The 21881-nt window shown below is 38.0% G+C and overlaps 1 long non-coding RNA gene across 1 annotated transcript; it reads left to right on the forward strand.

Moving 5' to 3' along the window:
• Positions 1-1299: 1299 nt before the first annotated feature.
• LOC123596826 lies at positions 1300-17060 on the forward strand. The gene is made up of 3 exons (XR_006711872.1): positions 1300-1435; positions 2980-3060; positions 16199-17060. It is a non-coding gene; the product is annotated as an uncharacterized LOC123596826 (long non-coding RNA).
• The last annotated feature ends 4821 nt before the right edge of the window (positions 17061-21881 follow it).

Here is a 21881-nt window from a genome sequence, read left to right on the forward strand (position 1 = left end):
GGACCTTTCAGTGATAATATAGGATAATTATATAATATTTGGCAATCTTTTCATATTGGTGATGAGAAACTTTTGACAGAGTCACAGTGTAATTCCATCACAACAATTGGCCCTTTGACTGTATTAGAGTGTCAAAATTGCTTTCCTATTCAAAAGTGAATTCTACATTCAGGAAAGTCTAGCTCTTAAGGTAAATGACAGTTGTTTTTACAGATTATTTTTATTTTAGGTTTTAAAAGAATTAACTGCATTGTGATCTTGCTTGAGGCTACCTAGGAAGTCCACAATGAATTATAAAGTAAATTTCTCTAGGTCAAACCAGAACCAAACTTCAACCTTTGTACCTATCTCACTGTTAGTTACCTTAAGCAAATAAAAAGGAATATTATGAGTAAAATTATTTAGTCCAATAAACTTATTTACTCATAAAATCTACAGTAATAAAGTTTGTGAAGTTTACATTTTAAATAAATTTCAGTATTTTCTAGATAGATAAAATGATGGAACACTTTTATGTTGATACATAATGTTTATACAATTTTATTTATTTTTTTAAATGTTTAATTTTTGAGAGAGAGAGAGAGAGAGAGAGAGAGAGAGAGAGAGAGAGAGAGAATGAGTGGGGGAAGGGAGGGAGACACAGAATCCAAAGCAGGCTTCAGGCTCTGAGCTGTCAGCACAGAGCCTGACGCGGGGCTCGAAGTCACAGGCCGCGAGATCATGACCTGAGCCAGAGTTAGATGCTTAACTGACTGAGCCACCCAGGTGCCCCAATGCAATTTTAAATGCATACTCTGAATAATGAGTATGTCAAATTTACTACTACTCCACTTTTGAAATTATCTGAGTCTGAGGCACAAGGTTAACAGTAATTTAGTCTCAGAAACATCTTATTTTGATTAAAGATTTCACTTAGAAAAATACCTCATGTTCATTTAAGTCATTTGGTGAAAACCTAGGTCATCAAATTGGAAAATTCAGTTTTTATTAAAATGGTGGCATTATAAAATAATTAAACTATATGTTTCATCATGTATTTTGAGCTCTATCTTTCCATCAAATTAGACTTGCAGAAAGCAAGTTTTAGATAGGTATATTCAGAAATATCTTCATTGAAGCATATCTTATTGACAGTGCCAGATTTTAACACGGTTTGGTAAAATTGAGTTTCTTAAGAATGCTTTAATTTGCATACAATTTCCTTAAAATTTCTTTAAAACAAATGATCAGTTATTCTTATAAAAGAGCTCATGAAAGTACTCTTTTTGTAAATGTAATGCTGGTGTAAATTTTCTTTTAGTTAAGCAGAAACCAACTCATCTTTTTTAAGTTGATAAGGATTAACTTTCTCCTTGTGTTTCCCTGTTTGCAGGGACTTCTGGAAAGTTCAGGCTAAGTTTCTTGCTAAATAACATCAATGAAATCAACCTCAATGGTAAATGTATTTGCAACTCCTTCTTCCCACACAGTTTTTGGCTTTTGTAAAAGACCTATATATATTTAATATAGTCTTTTAGTTTTTTAGAAATTGGATATTTGAAATTATGTATTTGTGGTTCAATAATTTACATATGACTGATTTTTAAGTGTGAAACATACATAGTTTTCTCAGACTAGATAGGCTCTTAGAACACTTTTTAAATATATAATTGAAGGCATTATAGCCATTTTGATTACGTAGAATGTTCAGCATCTGTAACAAATACTCAAGTAACAATAGCTTAAACAACTTAGAATTTATTTCTCACTCATGTAATAGTTTAGGCATAAGAATCCAGATATGGTACCATGATTATATAACGGCCCAGATGCTGTATGTATCACTGCTCTCTCTATCCCTTGTTATTGACAGAGGTGTGCAGGCAAACTGGTTCTCTGGGGGCGGAAAACATCCCTGATTTGTGTATTTGCTGGTTCTTGTAGTGCAAATCTCCGTATTAGCCGATTTTAAACTATCAACGGCTTCACTACTGGCTTGCAAAATTCCCGAAAATTTAACAATCAGCTCTAACGAGTTTTGGCTCCAGCCCAGCTCTAGCTGTTGCCTTCATCCTTGTGGTCATGATGGCTCACTAGCAGTACCATATTCCAGTCAGAGGAAAAGGGCCCTTCTCTTAGGAATGTGATTTGATGTTGCCCACATCATTTCCTTTTCCATCCCACTAGCTGGAAGTTAATCACATGGATACACCTAACAGACAGGATAGGGAATATCTTTATTCTGTGTAGGTGATTATGTGTTGGTTCTTATGAAACAAGGGAAGAAAGACATTTGATGAATAATAGTAGATTTTGCCACAGACATGCGTTAAAAATTAGTGACATATACTGATGATTAAGTTAATATATGACAGCTGTTAATTTGAAGATTTTTCCACTTCAACTAACAATGGAATGAGTAATAACCAAAGCATCTCATTAATATTAGTCAAAGAACAATGCAATGCTACATTAAAACAGTGACAAGAATCATTAAGATGTTTTCAGAAGTTAAATGTGATTTTTGTACTAATCCATTATTCATTACACATTTTTCACAAAGTGCCCTCATGGAGTTTTTAAAAAGTTAGTCAAAATCACATATTAATAGAATGGATTAAGAAAAAAGTTGAACTCGGAGAAATCTTTCCTACTCCCCAGCTGTCTGTTGCTGAAAGTAAAACAACAATGGCATTTGAGAATTTTATATTCCTAAGAGTTTAGATTAATGAATGAGTAATCTGAGAGGTTGTCTATAAATCATGGTTGAACAACTGGGCTGGGTTTGTTTATAAAGAAAAATAAATAAAGATGTCCATGACAACCAGTGCATTCCACATAAGATTCTAGAGTTCATACTAAAAGAGCATCTTTAAATTATGCTGTTCAAACCCACAAATCAAAATGCCTCTCTTTGCTAATCAGCAATACTGTCTACAGTATGGTACATCACCCACTTCCTGTATAACACCACCAAAATTGTCTTTGTATTTTTTTCAGATGGTTAACTATAAAGTGAAGGGGTGGTTGCATTGATCTTCTTCCCTTAGAAAATTGCCACATGATTCCCAGTCACATCAGGTATTAGTTAATTTATACCTTTCAATTTTCCCCCAGCTTTAGTGAAGTATTATTGACAAAAGTATATATTCTTAAGATGTACAATGTGATGGTTTGGTATATACATATATATTGTGAAATTATTACCACAATCAAGTTAATTAAAATATCCATTACCTCCCATAGTTATTATTATTTTATTTTGGTGTGGTGAGAACACTTAAGATCTACTCTCTTAGCAAATGTCAGTACAATGCAGTACTATTAACTATGGTCGCCCACCATGTTGTATATTAGATTTTCCAGAACTTATTCATCTTGTAGTTCTCTTTTAATTCTTTATTATTTTTAGAAAATCCCAGAAAAGGAGACTTTTTAACATATTTTTCTCTCTTGTTGTTGGATAACGCCAAAAACAGAAGTCTTTTTAATATAAAGGATTTATTCTAGAATAATTTTTATATACAGAAATGTTTTCTGTGTGTGAATTTTCTGTTTTCTTCGTTGTTTTACACCCTAAATCTATTATTTTTCCATCTTGAGCCATCGAAGTCTTGGGTACCATTTTTCCTTCTAAAAATCATTATCATTTAGGGGCACCTGGGTGGCTCAGTCAGTTAAACACCAGACTTCGGCTCAGGTCATGATCTCACAGTTTGTGGGTTTGAGCCCCATGTTGGACTCTGTGCTGACAGCTCAGAGCCTGCAGCCTGCTTCAGATTCTGTGCCTCCCTCTCTCTCTGCCCCTTCTTGGCTCATACCCAGTCTCTCTCTCATTCTCTCACTCAAAAATGAACATTAAAAAAAATTAAAAATCATTATTTATCTTGCTTCAGGGACCTATTCTTTGCTTATGTCCTAAGTATATTCATATTTGTTAATTCATTTCAGCATACATTTATTAAATATGTAAGTATACAAAGTCTCGTAGAGAAACAACCTTTACATTCTGGAAGACACTATGGAGTCCAAAAATGTGTAGACAGCTACAATGTCCTGTTCTCAAGGAATTTATAATCGAGGAGATGAATACATACATACTTAGAAAAGAAGAGCACATATGCAGATATAGAAACTAGAGAGTATAGGAGCATAAAGAAGGGAGGGGTCATTTGGAGAACATTCTTAGTATATTTATTATGGGCACCATGAAGAGAGAATTGCAGTGGAAGTTGCTTAACCCTCAACATCTATATCACTCATTTTACTAATGTGTTTCCTGTAACAAAGAGACTGGAAAGGTAAAAACTACATTTCTCATAAGCCGACTAGTATCTCATTCAATTTTTAAAAATTTATTGATTTATTTTTTTTATTATTATTTTTTTTTTTTAATTTTTTTTTTTCAACGTTTTTTTTTTATTTATTTTTGGGACAGAGAGAGACAGAGCATGAACGGGGGAGGGGCAGAGAGAGAGGGAGACACAGAATCGGAAACAGGCTCCAGGCTCTGAGCCATCAGCCCAGAGCCCGACGCGGGGCTCGAACTCACGGACCGCGAGATCGTGACCTGGCTGAAGTCGGACGCTTAACCGACTGCGCCACCCAGGCGCCCCTATTGATTTATTTTGAGAGAGAGTGTGAAAGCGATAGTGGGGGAGGGGCAGGGAGAGGGAGAGAGAGAGAGAGAGAATCCCAACAGGCTCCTGCTCTGTCAGTGCATAGCCCAGTGAAGGACTAGAACTCACGGAACTGTGAGATCATGACCTGAGCAGAAATCAAGAGTCAGATGCTTAACTGACTGAGCTACCCAAACACCCCAGAACTTACACAATTTAACTTTGACCAATGTTACGCTTGCATGCAAGATTTGGAAGACAACACTGAAATGGAGGGCCTGATTATGCTGTTTCTGCTGCCAAGCTCAGTCATGAAACAATTTTCCTTCCTCCTTGGGAGGGTTGGCCGAGATCCCAGGATCTTGCCACCGCCTCAGTGGTGGGTATGTTTGAGAGATAGAGTATGAAGAATCAAATTTGTTATTTTAGCTGTCTCAGTGTGGTGCCAAAGCCTGCTGAGATGGTGCTGGCATCTTGATAGTTGCTATCTCCTGATTTTGGTAGTTCATTGTGGCACTGTGTATCTGGAACCAGTGGCTTCCACATCAAAAAGATGATTTATGGTCTTTTTTAATGGTGCTGGTTTGAGTATCAACCTGGAGCCCATTCCTTCAGCTGTCCTAAGAATGCTATAAGCCATTTAGTACACTGTAATAAATCCCTTTGGTTTTAAACTAGTTAGACAAACTTGTCTCTGCAACTGACCAACATGGTAATACTATAAACTCTTATGTCTCTGTTTTTATGGGAAAATATGATTGAGTAGAACATTCCAGACAGAATGAGTAGCTCAAGCAGAGGCAAAAAGTGTAATATTTGTGAAGGATTCCTCTTAGAACCAAGCAGCTGTAGCTAAAATGTTAGGGGCACTGTGGAGTTTTGGCTAGAAGTGCAATTTGGAGAAGACATGGTCACTAGACTGAGGAGACTTTTATTGGCTAGACAATGGGGAGTCAGTTAATTTGGGAATATTAATCTGGAAATGGGATATGGAACAGATTTGATGAAATGGAGACTGAAAAGGGTCTGATCCAGTATAAGGGTTAGGCAAATAGTGAGGATAAAAAGGATAGAATAATTATGAGAAAAATCTGATGAGACAATGCTGAGTGAGTTCTTGTTTGCATTTTAATTGTGATGTTCCAGATAAATGTACTCTGAGCCTCCAACTTTGTTATCTGAATCATTGATGAGAACCTAATATGGATTTCAGTGCAGGCTTAGGAAATGCTAGATGCACAAGGTGGGAGAGAGACTGGAGTGAGGTAAAAGGCTATCAAGTGAAATGAGCTAGTGAATGTAAAAAATGGTTTCCATAAGCAGGAACTCTAATTGGATTACATTGTTGGTTTCAGATAGAATTTATAGAAAATTAACCAATTTTCTATAAATAACCACTTATCCCAAGCAGGCTCTGCACTACCAGCATGGAGCCTGATGTGGGGCTGGAACTCACCAACCATGAAATCATGACCTGAGCCGAAATCAAGAACTGGACATTTAACCAACTAAGCCACCCAGGAGCCCCAACTTGTCTATTTAGTTATGAGTATACTTAAAGACCACTGGACTTAGAAAATATCAGTTCAGGGTGCCTGGGTGGCTCAGTTGGTTAAGTGTCCAACTTCAGCTTAGGTCATGATCTCAGTTTGTGGGTTCAAGCCCCGTGTTGGGCTCTGTGCTGCCAGCTCAGAGCCTGGAGCCTGCTTCAGATCTGTGTCTCCCTCTCTCTCTACCCCTCCCCTGCTTGTGCTCTGTCTCTCTCCCTCTTCCCAAAATAAATAAACATTAAAAAAAATTTAAAAAAGAAAATATCAGTTCAGGTCCTGGTTTACTTTTTTGTATGTGATTTTAGACAAGTCACCCACCTGACTTCTCTAAGTCTGAATTTCTCTATCTGAAAAATGGGGATTCTAATACCTGCCTTAATGATTCGAAGGGCTTATTTTTAAGAATTATTTCATTTTTTTTTATTATATGAAATTTATTGTCAAATTGGTTTCCATACAACACCCAGTGCTCATCCCAAAAGGTGCCCTCCTCAATACCCATCACCCACCCTCTCCTCCCTCCCACCCCCCATCAACCCTCAGTTTGTTCTCAGTTTTTAACAGTCTCTTATGCTTTGGCTCTCTCCCACTCTAACCTCTTTTTTTTTTCTTTTTTTTTTTTCTTTTTTCCTCCCCCTCCCCCATGGGTTCCTGTTAAGTTTCTCAGGATCCACATAAGAGTGAAACCATATGGTATCTGTCTTTCTCTGTATGGCTTATTTCACTTAGCATCACACTCTCCAGTTCCATCCACGTTGCTACAAAAGGCCATATTTCATTTTTTCTCATTGCCACGTAGTATTCCATTGTGTATATAAACCACAATTTCTTTATCCATTCATCAGTTGATGGACATTTAGGCTCTTTCCATAATTTGGCTATTGTTGAGAGTGCTGCTATGAACATTGGGGTACAAGTGCCCCTATGCATCAGTACTCCTGTATCCCTTGGATAAATTCCTAGCAGTGCTATTGCTGGGTCATAGGGTAGGTCTATTTTTAATTTTCTGAGGAACCTCCACACTGCTTTCCAGAGCGGCTGCACCAATTTGCATTCCCACCAACAGTGCAAGAGGGTTCCCGTTTCTCCACATCCTCTCCAGCATCTATAGTCTCCTGATTTGTTCATTTTGGCCACTCTGACTGGCGTGAGGTGATACCTGAGTGTGGTTTTGATTTGTATTTCCCTGATAAGGAGCGACGCTGAACATCTTTTCATGTGCCTGTTGGCCATCCGGATGTCTTCTTTAGAGAAGTGTCTATTCATGTTTTCTGCCCATTTCTTCATTGGGTTATTTGTTTTTCGGGTGTGGAGTTTGGTGAGCTCTTTATAGATTTTGGATACTAGCCCTTTGTCCGATATGTCATTTGCAAATATCTTTTCCCATTCCGTTGGTTGCTTTTTAGTTTTGTTGGTTGTTTCCTTTGCTGCGCAGAAGCTTTTTATCTTCATAAGGTCCCAGTAATTCACGTTTGCTTTTAATTCCCTTGCCTTTGGGGATGTGTCGAGTAAGAGATTGCTACGGCTGAGGTCAGAGAGGTCTTTTCCTGCTTTCTCCTCTAAGGTTTTGATGGTTTCCTGTCTCACATTCAGGTCCTTTATCCATTTTGAGTTTATTTTTGTGAATGGTGTGAGAAAGTGGTCTAGTTTCAACCTTCTGCATGTTGCTGTCCAGTTCTCCCAGCACCATTTGTTAAAGAGGCTGTCTTTTTTCCATTGGATGTTCTTTCCTGCTTTGTCAAAGATGAGTTGACCATACGTTTGTGGGTCTAGTTCTGGGGTTTCTATTCTATTCCATTGGTCTATGTGTCTGTTTTTGTGCCAATACCATGCTGTCTTGATGATGACAGCTTTGTAGTAGAGGCTAAAGTCTGGGATTGTGATGCCTCCTGCTTTGGTCTTCTTCTTCAAAATTCCTTTGGCTATTCGGGGCCTTTTGTGGTTCCATATGAATTTTAGGATTGCTTGTTCTACTTTCGAGAAGAATGCTGGTGCAATTTTGATTGGGATTGCATTGAATGTGTAGATAGCTTTGGGTAGTATTGACATTTTGACAATATTTATTTTTCCAATCCATGAGCAGGGAATGTCTTTCCATTTCTTTAAATCTTCTTCAATTTCCTTCGTAAGCTTTCTATAGTTTTCAGCATACAGATCCTTTACATCTTTGGTTAGATTTATTCCTAGGTATTTTATGCTTCTTGGTGCAATTGTGAATGGGATCAGTTTCTTTATTTGTCTTTCTGTTGCTTCATTGTTAGTGTATAAGAATGCAACTGATTTCTGTACATTGATTTTGTATCCTGCAACTTTGCTGAATTCATGTATCAATTCTAGCAGACTTTTGGTGGAGTCTATCGGATTTTCCATGTATAATATCATGTCATCTGCAAAGAGCGAAAGCTTGACTTCATCTTTGCCAATTTGGATGCCTTTGATTTCCTTTTGTTGTCTGATTGCTGATGCTAGAACTTCCAGCACTATGTTAAACAACAGCGGTGAGAGTGGGCATCCCTGTCGTGTTCCTGATCTCAGGGAAAAAGCTCTCAGTTTTTCCCCGTTGAGGATGATGTTAGCTGTGGGCTTTTCATAAATGGCTTTTATGATCTTTAAGTATGTTCCTTCTATCCCGACTTTCTCAAGGGTTTTTATTAAGAAAGGGTGCTGGATTTTGTCAAAGGCCTTTTCTGCATCGATTGACAGGATCATATGGTTCTTCTCTTTTTTTTTGTTAATGTGATGTATCACGTTGATTGATTTGCGAATGTTGAACCAGCCCTGCATCCCAGGAATGAATCCCACTTGATCATGGTGAATAATTCTTTTTATATGCCGTTGAATTCGATTTGCTAGTATCTTATTGAGAATTTTTGCATCCGTATTCATCAGGGATATTGGCCGGTAGTTCTCTTTTTTTACTGGGTCTCTATCTGGTTTAGGAATCAAAGTAATACTGGCTTCATAGAATGAGTCTGGAAGTTTTCCTTCCCTTTCTATTTCTTGGAATAGCTTGAGAAGGATAGGTATTATCGCTGCTTTAAACGTCTGGTAGAACTCCCCTGGGAAGCCATCTGGTCCTGGACTCTTATTTGTTGGGAGATTTTTGATAACCGATTCAATTTCTTCGCTGGTTTTGGGTCTGCTCAAGCTTTCTGTTTCCTCCTGATTGAGTTTTGGAAGAGTGTGGGTGTTCAGGAATTTGTCCATTTCTTCCAGGTTGTCCAATTTGTTGGCATATAATTTTTCATAGTATTCCCTGATAATTGTTTGTATCTCTGAGGGATTGGTTGTAATAATTCCATTTTCATTCATGATTTTATCTATTTGGATCATCTCCCTTTTCTTTTTGAGAAGCCTGGCTAGAGGTTTGTCAATTTTGTTTATTTTTTCAAAAAAACAACTCTTGGTTTCGTTGATCTGCTCTACAGTTTTTTTAGACTCTATATTGTTTATTTCTGCTCTGATCTTTATTATTTCTCTTCTTCTGCTGGGTTTGGGGTGTCTTTGCTGTTCTGCTTCTATTTCCTTTAGGTGTGCTGTTAGATTTTGTGTTTGGGATTTTTCTTGTTTCTTGAGATAGGCCTGGATTGCAATGTATTTTCCTCTCAGGACTGCCTTCGCTGTGTCCCAAAGCGTTTGGATTGTTGTATTTTCATTTTCGTTTGTTTCCATATATTTTTTAATTTCTTCTCTAATTGCCTGGTTGACCCACTCATTCGTTAGTAGGGTGTTCTTTAACCTCCATGCTTTTGGAGGTTTTCCAGACTTTTTTCTGTGGTTGATTTCAAGCTTCATAGCATTGTGGTCTGAAAGTATGCATGGTATAATTTCAATTCTGGTAAACTTATGGAGGGCTGTTTTGTGACCCAGTATATGATCTATCTTGGAGAATGTTCCATGTGCACTCGAGAAGAAAGTATATTCTGTTGCTTTGGGATGCAGAGTTCTAAATATATCTGTCAAGTCCATCTGATCCAATGTCTCATTCAGGGCCCTTGTTTCTTTATTGACCGTGTGTCTAGATGATCTATCCATTTCTGTAAGTGGGGTGTTAAAGTCCCCTGCAATTACCACATTCTTATCAATAAGGTTGCTTATGTTTATGAGTAGTTGTTTTATTAATTTTTTTTCAACGTTTTATTTTATTTTTGGGACAGAGAGAGACAGAGCATGAACGGGGGAGGGGCAGAGAGAGAGGGAGACACAGAATCGGAAACAGGCTCCAGGCTCTGAGCCATCAGCCCAGAGCCTGACGCGGGGCTCGAACTCACAGACCGTGAGATCATGAACTGGCTGAAGTCGGACGCTCAACCGACTGCGCCACCCAGGCGCCCATATGAGTAGTTGTTTTATATATATTTCGGGGCTCCGGTATTCGGCGCAAGACATTTCTAATTGTTAGCTCTTCCTGATGAATAGACCCTGTAACTATTATATAATGTCCTTCTTCATCTCTTGTTACAGACTTTAATTTAAAGTCTAGTTTGTCTGATATAAGTATGGCTACTCCAGCTTTATTTTGGCTTCCAGTAGCATGATAAATAGTTCTCCATCCCCTCACTCTCAATCTAAAGGTGTCCTCAGGTCTAAAATGAGTCTTGTAGACAGCAAATAGATGGGTCTTGTTTTTTTATCCATTCTGATACCCTATGTCTTTTGGTTGGCGCATTTAATCCATTTACATTCAGTGTTATTATAGAAAGATACGGGTTTAGAGTCATTGTGATGTCTGTATGTTTTATGCTTGTAGTGTTGTCTCTGGTACTTTGTCTCACAGGGTCCCCCTTAGGATCTCTTGTAGGGCTGGTTTAGTGGTGACAAATTCCTTCAGTTTTTGTTTGTTTGGGAAGACCTTTATCTCTCCTATTCTAAATGACAGACTTGCTGGATAAAGGATTCTCGGCTGCATATTTTTTCTGTCTAGCACACTGAAAATCTCGTGCCAATTCTTTCTGGCCTGCCAAGTTTCAAAAGAGAGATCAGCCATGAGTCTTATAGGTCTCCCTTTATATGTGAGGGCACGTTTACCCCTTGCTGCTTTCAGAATTTTCTCTTTATCCTTGTATTTTGCCAGTTTCACTATGATATGTCGTGCAGAAGATCGATTCAAGTTCCGTCTGAAGGGAGTTCTCTGTGCCTCTTGGATTTCAATGCCTTTTTCCTTCCCCAAATCAGGGAAGTTCTCAGCTGTTATTTCTTCAAGTACCCCTTCAGCACCTTTCCCTCTCTCTTCCTCCTCTGGGATACCAATTATGCGTATATTATTTCTTTTTAGTGTATCACTTAGTTCTCTAATTTTCCCCTCATACTCCTGGATTTTTTTATCTCTCTTCTTCTCAGCTTCCTCTTTTTCCATAACTTTATCTTCTAGTTCACCTATTCTCTCCTCTGCCTCTTCTTTTTTTTTTTATTTTTTTTTATTAAAAAAAATTTTTTTTTCAATGTTTATTTATTTTTGGGACAGAGAGAGACAGAGCATGAATGGGGGAGGTGCAGAGAGAGAGGGAGACACAGAATCGGAAACAGGCTCCAGGCTCTGAGCCATCAGCTCAGAGCCCGACGCGGGGCTCAAACTCACGGACCGCGAGATCGTGACCTGGCTGAAGTTGGACGCTTAACCGACTGCGCCACCCAGGCGCCCCTCTCCTCTGCCTCTTCAATCTGAGCCGTGGTGGTTTCCATTTTGTTTTGCATTTCATTTAAAGCGTTTTTCAGCTCCTCGTGACTGTTCCTTAGTCCCTTGATCTCTGTAGCAAGAGATTCTCTGCTGTCCTTTATACTGTTTTCAAGCCCAGAGATTAATTTTATGACTATTATTCTAAATTCACTTTCTGTTATATTATTTAAGTCCTTTTTGATCAGCTCATTAGCTGTTGTTATTTCCTGGAGATTCTTCTGAGGGGAATTCTTCCGCTTGGTCATTTTGGATAGTCCCTGGCGTGGTGAGGACCTGCAGGGCACTTCTCCTGTGCTGTGGTGTATAACTGGAGTTGGTGGGTGGAGTAGCAGTCAGACCTGATGTCTGCCCCCGGCCCACCGCTGGGGCCACAGTCAGACTGGTGTGTGCCTTCTCTTCCCCTCTCCTAGGGGCGGGATTCACTGTGGGGTGGCGTGGCCCGTCTGGGCTACTTGCACACTGCCAGGCTTGTGATGCTGGGGATCTGGCTTATTAGCTGGGGTGGGTAGGCAAGGTGCACAGGGGCAGAAGGGGCAGGCTTAGCTCGCTTCTCCTTAGGTGATCCACTTCGGGAGGGGCCCTGTGGCAGCGGGAGGGAGTCAGATTCGCTGCCGGAGGTTTGGCTCCTCCGCAGAAGCACAGAGTTGGGTGTTTGCGCGGAGCGAGGAAGTTCCCTGGCAGGAACTGGTTCTCTTTGGGATTTTGGCTGGGGGATGGGCGGGGGAGATGGCGCTGGCGAGCGCCTTTGTTCCCCACCAAACTGAGCTCTGTCATCCGGGGGCTCAGCAGCTCTCCCTCCCTTTGTCCTCCAGCCTTCCCGCTTTCCGAGCAGAGCTGTTAACTTATGACCTCCCAGACGCTAAGTCGCGCTTGCTGTCGGAACACAGTCCGTCAGGCCCCTCCGCTTTTGCCCGCCAGACTCGGGAGCTCTGCTTGGCCGGCGAGCTGCCCCTCCGCCCCGGCTCCCTCCCGCCAGTCCGTGGAGCGCGCACCGCCTTGCCGCCCTTCCTACCCTCTTCCCTGGGCCTCTCGTCTGAGCTTGGCTCCGGCGACTCTGTTTTGCTAATCCTCTGGCGGTTTTCTGGGTTATTTAGGCAGGTGTAGGTGGAATGTAAGTGATCAGCAGGACGCGCGGTGAGCCCAGCGTCCTCCTACCCCGCCATCTTCCCTCCTCCTCCAAGAATTATTTCATTTTGAAGAAACATCTTATTCAGTATTCTGTTCTAAACTGAATGAAACTGAGCTCTCATCACATTTTACAATACATGGAGAATAACTTAAGTTGTGATGAGAAAGTCTCACCATAAATTTTTAAAAATCCTTAATTGGGGGCGCCTGGGTGGCTCAGTCGGTTAAGCGTCCGACTTCACCCGGGTCACGATCTCATGGTCCGTGAGTTCGAGTCCCGCGTCAGGCTCTGGGCTGATGGCTCAGAGCCTGGAGCCTGCTTCCGATTCTGTGTCTCCCTCTTTCCTTGCCCTTCCACCACTCATGCTCTGTCTCTCTCTGTCTCAAAAATAAATAAACGTTAAAAAAAAATTAAAAAAAAAATCCTTAATTGAAGTAGAATAAGACAATGGGAGTGGAGTATTTTTTCTAGAAAATATTATTCTGGGGACAGTACTCTAGAAACAATAGTAATACATAATACTTATTGAACACATTTAGAAGAAAATCACTGTTTTAAGTGCTTTATAGGTATTAATTCTTTGATCCTCAAGAAAGCTATGAGATATTCAATGATAAAACAGGAATATTTGTTGAATGTTTAATACAAATGCTGCCAATGGTCTTTCTGTTCAAATTCAGCCTACATTTAATGCAGAATGCTAGTTCTCCTCCAATGTATGTTTATTACTTCTCTTTTTACCTTTAACACTCACTGAGCATCCTATTAAAATTACACCACTTAATTTCCCTGTGATTGAAAAAGAACACACATTTTGGTGTGATAGGTCAAAACTCTTATTTTGTAACTCAAAAACATCCAGTTTAAACTTTTTTTGCTTAAATTTCTCTCATAAAATATTGCTTGCCCTGTCCCAGTTTCACTTTTATTATTATTTTCCTGGTAGATCTTCCCCTTCTCACTTTCTATGTAACGTTTCTTTTAAGTATGTGTTTGATAGAGTGTGTTAAGGATTTTTTCTAATTCTTTCAGACAGAGTTTGTTTTGATGGGTGATATATTCAAGATATATGTTGAAATTACTAATTTTTATTTTCCAACTTGTCTGTTTTCTGTTAACCAGGCATTTCTTTGTTTTTTATTCTTTCTCTTCTTGTACCTCCTGTTTGCTCACATTTATTTTTGTATTTGACTTTCAGCCATTTTAACCATAGTGGTCCAAGAACTGGTTTTATTTAAATGTAGCTTGCTGTGGTTTATAGTGCTTTCTAGAGTGTTTATCAGTTTTTAAAGTTTTGTGACCATTTTCTATTCAAATATTGTCTCTATTTCATTATTCCTCTCCTCTCCTTTATGGACTCCAAATACCTATTATGGACCCTTTCACTATGACTCCTATATATTTCTATATTTCTCTTATTTTCCATTTTTTATCTCATTGTGCTTCAGGCTTCAGATCAGATATTTTTTTGAGCTACATTCCAGTTTACTGCCTCTCTCTTTAGAACTTTCTGATTCTTAGAAAACTTACATATTTTGAATATTTCCACGTTTCGGTTCTAAAATTATTATTTGATTAGTTTAGTTTTGATTCTTGGCTAAAATCCTTTATTTTGTCATTTAATATCTGTGCATATTATTCTCTGTTATTTTGAAATTATTTTATCAAAATTCTATTATCTGGATCTCTGGTAGTTCTGTTTCTATTGGCTGTTTTTTTTCATTTCATTTTCAGTTAATTCTTTTCTTTCTTTTTTGCCCATTCTTTTTTTTTTCCTATTGAGTACCATATATTATATATGAAAACTCTTAGGTGTGATATTATGCTTTTATTTTTATTTATTTTTAATTTTTAAAATTTATTATTATTATTATTATTGTTATTATTATTTTAGAGAGACACAGAGCAAATGAGAAGGGGAGAGGGGCAAAGGGATATAGAGAAAGTCTTAAACAGGCTCCATACTCAGCATGGAGCCTAACTCAGGGCTTGGTCCCATGACCCTGGGATCATCACCTGAGCTGAAACCGAGTCAGACTCTCAACCGACTGAGCTGCCCAGGCACCCCTATGTGATATTGTTTTTAGTTTACATTATCTTTTTCCAGAGAGCGTTTTTCTTTTGCTTCTCTTAGGTAAATTGTAGCTGGTGCAGCTTTATCCAAGTAGACTTTTAGCTGATTCAAAGTTGGTCTTGAATCTCTGTTAAGAGTCAGTTTATTTCTCACATTTACTCCTATAGTGGAATGTATCCCTCTGGGAATATAAACTAAATACTCAGGGTCTACAATAGGATCCCTCTGTCTTGGTTGATCCTGGGATCTAATTTTTGTCTTTAGCATTATGAAATGGCCAAAAAAATTTTCTCAGCTTCTTAGCCTCTCAGCTGTACTTTCTGTTTTTCTCTCCCTTCTCAGATACTGTTATAGAACTAACAAATGCCTCCACGAGATATTCATCAAATCTTTTGTTGCCCATTAATCCTCTCAGCCAGTATGTGCTTTTGGGTGGAGAAAGAAGAAGGAAATTAAAGATATGGATTCCTTGCTATCCTGGAGAGGGTAAAACCGTTTGAGGTTCTTCTAGTTTTATACTTATCTAAGCTTTTCAATTTTACTACTCAGGAATTATGGTGTAAATGGTGGTTTGCTCTAAAAATATGATCTCTTGAGAAATTTGGGATGCTAGGTTACAGTTCCTTCTGCTCTGGATTCTTATAACCATATGAGGGAGCAATCTATGCATAAGGGTTTCTATTATCCCAATTAACTGCCAGAGCTTAGCCTAGAGTTTAGGTTATTAGGCTCATTCTTAGAGACTCATCAATACTTAAATTCCAGTTGATTCCTTTCTGATTTCCCCTTCCTTGCTCACTTGTTCAAATCTTACCATGTTAAGACAAGGAAAAAGTTCTTATGTCCTCACTTATTCTTCCTATTTTGTATATTATGGGTTCTATGTATATTCAATGTTTACATATACTTTCGTTCTTGATATTTAAAGTCAGGTTTTTGAAATTACTAACAATATGCAAACAATGCCTTCCTCTCTCTAACATCTGTTATTTTAACTGGAACCCAGAACTTTGAAAATTGCGTATGCTATAGTTTTATAAAAGTCAGCTTAGGGGGAATAGTGGTCCACTGTTTGTGAGACACTGTACTTTCCCAATCCATGGATTATTTTCCCTTGAATGAAGGATATCAAACTTGTTACTAAATTGTTTTTGTTTTGTCATTTGGCAGTTTTGGCAATAAAATGGTACCTGAAGTCAGCTGCTAAAGATTCTGAAGATGACTCCTAGGAGCAAGTGAAGATGTCTGCAGAGCCTTATTTCTTTGTGGCCTCTTCAGCACTCTCCAGGATCTCTGGTAAGCTACTATTGGATTGAACTCTGCTTATTTTGCAAATTGAGCTCCTTGATTTTGTTTGTTCTAATACTTCTAGATAGGAAATTGTGGTATGAGAGAGTCCAGATTTTTCATGGTGAGATTTAGTGGGCCACAACTTTTGGGTTTGTGGCCAACCTCGTCTACGAGGCAAATGCCTTTGGGAGGTCCTTCCAGGTCTTTGGAACTGTGCACAGACAGCCAGAAACAGTAAATCTGGTTGAATTTGGCAGTATTCTTTCAAGGGAAAATAATGGGTGTGCGTCAGTTAAAATAAAGCAAGATGGCAGCTGTTAGGGGGCTCACAAGGGGACTTAAGGTAGGTCCACAGCATAAACTACTGGGGGACTTGAGGAAATAAGTTAAGAAATTCAGACTTTTTAGACCAATATCTCGTCAAAACCTAGGCAGGCACAAGTCAGACTATTAAAAGCCATTATGGTGTCTGTCACTACAAAGAAATCCAAAAGGAATAACAGATCTACTGCTAATGGGAATCTTGGAAGCCAAAGCTGAAAAATTGGTGGGCACTGGTTGAGCACTTAACTACTGATAGAGGGCTTGCCATCTAACTCTATGACCGCCGTGCTAGGATACATTGATTACAATATAGATTAGATTGACACTAAGTCACCCACCAGACTCAAGAAAATGTCTATGCAACAAAGTACACTGTAAACCACCACAAAGTCACCAACCCAGAAGCACATTGCTCTTAGGTATTAATTTGGCTCCAAGAGGCACAAGGCTCACCTAAAGAAAGGGGCTCCTTAAATTTGAAAGAATTAAGTGTTCTTCCTTCCGGCACACCTGCTAATTTTGTGCCTAAGAGCTGTAATCCTGGAAGCTGTAGATATCTACAAAAAATGGAAAAATCTTACTAAGACAACCTAGAATGGTAATTATAGAGAATATTCCAATTAGATCAGATCATTCATTTAAGAAGAGCTCTTTATAGTAAAGCATCCCAAATCAAACAAACACAATGGAATACCTATTTTAATCGGCAGGCAGAGGCTCCAAAAAAGCTTCAAGATTCCAAAATAGCTTCATTGAAAGTTTCACTGCAAAAGGTTAGTGAAGAGGACACAACAGGTATCCAAAAGAAAAGACTGTAAGACTGACATGTCTCCCATTACACCCCTCCATCCTTGTTTGCCTGAATATTTACAGTCTACTCATCTGAATTGTCTTTCCACTTGGAAGAGGTTGAAGACTGTAAACAAAAAGTCTGCCAAGTTAGTGGCCTTACAGATACCCTCATATCCACCTTCAAAAGGACTCTTATATGAACCCCTTGCAGGGTTGATGCCACTCAGAGATTCTCCAGTAACTGCCAGTTAATTCTTTAAATAGCCAAGGAGAAATTAAAATTAATAGAAAACTTAGCCAAAATCTAGTAGATACTGGAGCTACACTTTGTATGTTAAACTCTACTTGCTCCAGAGTCTGAAGATGGGACCCTGGGAAAACTGTCAGAATCCAGAAAAGAATGAGAATTCTTACCAGAGTCATCTATCCCAGATCTCTGTCTATACTGTCCAATTCAGGGAGGAAAGTGACATTTCACCTTGTCTCTTCCTTTCCAAATCTATACCCATTGGTTGCCAATTCATTCCTTCCCATAAATAGCTCTTACCCTCTTTATTGCCTAATTTTGTGTCCTAAGAACTTGGCTTGACAGCCATCAGGTCAGGGGCCCCAAAATATCATCAGACAGAAATGTGGGTTGTACCCCATTTGCTGCTAGACATGGCTGGGCAGACGTGTGGGTGGCACTGCAGTTGCAGTGGGGGTCCTACCAACTATTACTAGGTCTTACAAAATTGTCTCAATGTTTCTTTTAACTATCTTTGGGAATGGCTTTGGATCTTGGGAGGGTAATATCTTTTGTACCCCTTTGACGCCTTTTCGGACCATGAGGTTGTTCAGTACTGCCAGAAATATTTGTAGTTTGTCCCTGCTGAAACCTGACAAGATATTGAAATATGTTTTTAGAGTAGCTCTATGGTCAGAAGTTGACCTTATTGGAAGCCAATATTCAGAGCCTGATAGGAACTTTTAAAATGCCTTCATCCTTAAGCTAAATGTATCCAGAGAGGGGTGGGGTGGGGAGACATTCCAAAGACAAAGCTCTAAATCTAGGACATAAGGACCTTTTGATTTCATCTTAGTTGAAGATTTTCTTTCTCATCTAAAGTAGCAAATTGAAAAAAATGTAGTTGGATGGGTAGATTAATCCCTTCATGTCAATTGGGTTGCTACCCAAGTCTTGGAGGAATTAAAAACAACTCTCCTTGTCTTATATTGAGTCTTTAAAAGAACAAAAATACAGCTCTGGATTTGCAACTCAAATGCAACTCAAAACCCACTATCCTTTTTGCCAATCATAAAACCTCCCCTATTCATGTCAAAAAGCTTGTAGTTATAAAAATTCTGGCCTTAAGAAACAAAAGTCCTTCTTGGAAGAACTTGGGTCCCTGTGCCTTTGAGATGTAAATGTTCTACCTGGCCTTCTCTAGGAACTTTCATCAAGGCCATCTCTTTCAAATGCAGACTTAGGAGGTAATTCTTATCAGAAGGAAACAAGGGGGAAAAGGAAGTTTGGAAATTAGGTGTAAACCTTAATCTTCTCCACAAATATTAGTTCAAGCCATCTGACAGGTATTCTTATTTCATCTGTTAGAAACACAATTTAAATTCAGCAATTGTTCTTTTATAAACTACTGAGTTTTGCTTTATCATACCTGTCTCATAACTAAAATTTTAAAACAAAAGGTAAAGATCTCTGTTTACCTTTGTCTGTATGATGATATATATCTATGTATGCATGTTGTAAATGTGTTATTTTTTTTTATACCTTGAGATGGTATTGTCCGAATCAATTTGTGAAGAGCTCTATTTAGTTGGCTTAAACATTTAGGGGTGGCTGGGTGGCTCAGTCGGTTATGCATCAGACTCTTGATATGGGCTCAGGGGTGATCTCTCGGTTATGATCTCTTGGTCAAGAGATCCTGGAGCTCTGCATCTGGCTCCAGGCTGAGCATGGAGCCTGCTTGGGATTCTCTCTCTCCCTCTCTCTGCTTCTCCCCCACTTACATATGTTCTCTCTCAAAATAAATAAAACAAAAACTACAACAAAAAAAGAAAATCAAGAATTTATATAAATCAAGTATATGCTCAGAAATACAGAAATTAACCTAAATATTTTTCAAGTTCTCATGATTTAAGATAATATTCAATAACTAGTTTAAGGTTGTTGGTTTAACTAAAACAGGCATTATTCTGTGTTATCAGCAGTACATATACTGCTTTTATTCTACCTATGTTTACTAAAAGTCAAATAAGCTCATGTTACCTCTGTTACAGAATTTGTCAGCAAGAAAGATAATTTAAGAAGACGGTGAGCTGTTTAATGTCTCAAGAAATTTTCATGAGTAATCTAGACATAATTGTTAAGGAAAAGAAAATTAAATAGATGTTAGTAAAAGCTTATAAATGAACTTTTCAACAATAAAAATGTCAATTCAAATGTGAATTATTTGATTCTTTGTTTTTCCTACTCCCACTTGAAGACAGTGCGTGTAAAAGTCCTTACTGAAGTTTGGATGATTGGAAGAGGCAAGATTAGGAGTAAATCTTCAATTAAGTAGAGTGCTTAGCATGTGGTATTCTGAAATAAATAGTATAGCTATAGTCACAATGATTATGTCAGTCATTTACTGGGTCCTTGTTTTCTTTCCTAAATGCCCAAAGTGTTTTGTGAATCTATGATTTCCTCAACAGTCCTATGAAGTTAAGATAGTTACAGGTGAAAATAAATCTTTGAGAGAGACAAGTAACTTGCTCAACTCACCAGTAACTCTGAGGTCTGAGCTCAGGTTTGCCTGACTCTAAAACTCTGTGCACTTTGTATGTTATGCATGCATTTTTAGTTAATTAGACTTTATTTTATTCCTATCAAAATAATAGTGGTAGTATGGAGCATTATCTGGAAAAGACAATTCAATGTATAAAATAATGATGTTCAAATGAAATTTTACCTTGCACTTGATGAAATGATTTATGAGCTGTTGCAATGCTTTATTTCATGTGTGTGTGTTTGGGGAGTGCATGTGTATGCATTTATTTCATGTTCTAGATTTAAAGTTTTTGAAGGCAGAATTTTCTTTTTTCCTTTTGTATTTGTTACTGTATTTATCATGGTAAAATGTAAACAAATTCTTGGTGCTTATTCAGTTCTTATAAGACAATAAGGGATAAATGTACACTGTTTTACAGAATTTTATCTGGAACCAACTTTGCTAGCTACCATGGCCCCTAAGTTGAAATAAGGGTGATGTATGTATGTGTGTGTGTGTGTGTGTGTGTGTGTATGTATGTATATATATATATATATATATATATATATATACATACATACATATATATATACACACACACATATATATGTATATATATATACACACACACATATATATACGTGTGTGTGTGTGTGTGTATATATATATATCTTTTTTTTCTTTTCATATCTGTACACCAGCACAGTGAGATTTATCTCTGAACAGTGATCAAGGAGATTTCTACCTACTTTTTTTTCAAGAAGCAAATTTATTTTATGATAAAATGGTATAGTACAGAAACATAATATCAAAATATAAATTCAGGAACTGCATTTGAATAAATGCCAGAGTGATAGAAGAAAGAATGCTGGAATCAGATAGACCTAGGGACAGCAACAATAACAGTATTAATAACAACAGTGATTAATAGAGCAATGACTATGAAACTGTACTAATATTCCTCATGCAATCCTTACAACTCAAGGTACATTTCATTACACTTTTCTTTGCCGAGGAGGAAACTGAGGTTTAGAGAGGGTAAGTCTGTTATCCAGCCTGACACAGGTAGTAATGAACAGAACAGGATTATGTCATAGGTCTATCTTAATTCAAAAGAATCTATTTACTATTAGGTTTATAATGCCTCTCAAATGTAGTCTGCACCAATGCTGTTTTTGTTTTTTTTTTTTAATAATTTTCTTGTGTTTAAATGTAAACAACAATCTTCACACAGTAAAATGATTGTATGCAATCTGACTGGCACATAATCATCATAAACTCACTGCTTTTAAGTCGTACCCTAGACTTCCCATTATCAGTATATTGCTAGAGAATTTTAACAGTCAAATATACTTAACAATAATGCATGTTTTAGATATTAGAAATAAAAGTCTAAAATAATTCCAAGCATTAAGTCTCTATAACTTAATTTTTCAGTGGACAGAAAAGGAATGTATATTTAGTACTTGATACTATCTAATTTCATCCAGGTCTCTTTTTGCTGCTACATCCTCTGGGTAATAATTTGACCTTCCCCTTGAACTTCGATTTTTTTTTTGTCATGTATTTTTAGGTTTCTGAATTAACAGGAAAAAAATTAGCACCATTTTCTCTTCTCCACAAACCTCATTTTGTTCACATTTCCTCTTCTTCCAGCCATCTCCCTAGGCAACAAAGCAAACATAGGAAAACTTTTT

This window comes from Leopardus geoffroyi, chromosome C1, assembly GCF_018350155.1.
Source record: "Leopardus geoffroyi isolate Oge1 chromosome C1, O.geoffroyi_Oge1_pat1.0, whole genome shotgun sequence".
Taxonomy (NCBI): domain Eukaryota; kingdom Metazoa; phylum Chordata; class Mammalia; order Carnivora; family Felidae; genus Leopardus; species Leopardus geoffroyi.